Source organism: Urocitellus parryii, unplaced genomic scaffold (assembly GCF_045843805.1).
Source record: "Urocitellus parryii isolate mUroPar1 unplaced genomic scaffold, mUroPar1.hap1 Scaffold_45, whole genome shotgun sequence".
Lineage (NCBI taxonomy): Eukaryota > Metazoa > Chordata > Mammalia > Rodentia > Sciuridae > Urocitellus > Urocitellus parryii.
Window position 1 is genome coordinate 2,030,342 of NW_027554016.1, and position 1,424 is coordinate 2,031,765.

At 35.9% G+C, this 1,424-nt stretch overlaps 1 non-coding gene across 1 annotated transcript; it reads right to left on the minus strand.

The window, feature by feature from the left end:
* Positions 1-1,036: 1,036 nt before the first annotated feature.
* On the minus strand, positions 1,037-1,109 carry Trnaa-agc (transfer RNA alanine (anticodon AGC)). The gene has a single exon. It is a non-coding gene; the product is annotated as a tRNA-Ala (tRNA).
* Positions 1,110-1,424: the final 315 nt, after the last annotated feature.

The following is a 1,424-nucleotide window of genomic DNA, read 5'->3' on the forward strand; positions in this document are numbered from 1 at the left end:
ATTCCTAAGAAAACTTGGAATGGAACCATCATTTGACCCAGTTATCCCACTCCTCAGCAATGTTCCAGATGACTTAAAATCAGCATACTAGAGTGACATGGCCACATCAATGTTCATGGCAGCTCAATTCACAACAACTAAGCTATGGAACCAACCTAGGTGCACTTCAACAAATGAATGGATAAAGAAAACACAGTACATATACATAATGGAATAATACTCAGCCATAAAGAAGAATGAATTTATGGTATTTGCCAGTAAATGGATGGAACTGGAGACTAACATGCTAAGTGAGATAAGCCAATACCAAAAAATGAAAGGCCAAGTGTTCTGATATGTGGATGCTGACTCACAACTGGGGGGGTGGGCAGAGGTTCACTGAATTGGAGGAGGAAGTGGACTGGGAATAGGGGGAAGGGAGGAGAGTTAAGAATGGGAAAGATAGTAGAATAAATCAGACATAACTTTCCTATGTTCATATATGAATACACGACCAGTGTAACTCCACATCATATACAACCACAAGAATGGGAATTTATACTCCAGGTACGTAAAAGTCAAAATACATTCTATTGTCATATATAACTAAACAAACAAACAAAACAAAAACAAATAATGGATGGATTGCACTCCAGAGCAAAACAAAATATTTTAAAGTAAAAAAGACAAAAGTGAAAAAGACATTAAATATTGTATACTCACCCAAACAGTTACTAAATCTTGTACATCTTGATGACTAACCAACTGAATATTGCCATCTTCATAATAGTGAACCTGTGTGATGAAGTATTTGATCAAGTTTATGTTTATGTTTAGTTCATATAGAATCCTATTACTTAATGCACAGATTCATGCTTTAAGCTATCTTTTAAGTTGACAATCCATGTTTAGCAATTCTGAATAATTAATACAATCAATGATAATTCATAGTGGTATTAACATAAAATTCACAGAATGTTTAAGTTTAAGAATTCTTTTTTTTAATATTTATTTTTTAGTTGTAGTTGGACACAATATCTTTATTTTATTTATTTTTATGTGGTGCTGGGGATCGAACCCAGGGCCTCACACGTGCTAGGCGAGTGCTCTACCACTGAGCCACAACCCCAGCCCAATTTAAGAATTCTTTGGGCTTGTTGGTGCATTCCTGTAATCCCAGTGACTTGAGAGGCTAATGCAAGAGGATGGAAAATTTGAGGCCAGTATTAGCAACTTAATGAGACCTTGTCTCAAAAAATAAAAAGGGCTGGATATAGTTCATTGGTAAAGTGAACCTGAGTTCAATCTTGTACAAAAGAAAAAAGAAACAAAACCTCTTTCCTTACCAGATAAAATTTAAGTTCAAAAAACATTTGTGTGGGACTGTGGCTCAGTGGTAGCGTGCTCACCTAGCATGCATGAAGCACTGGGTTCAATCCTCAGCA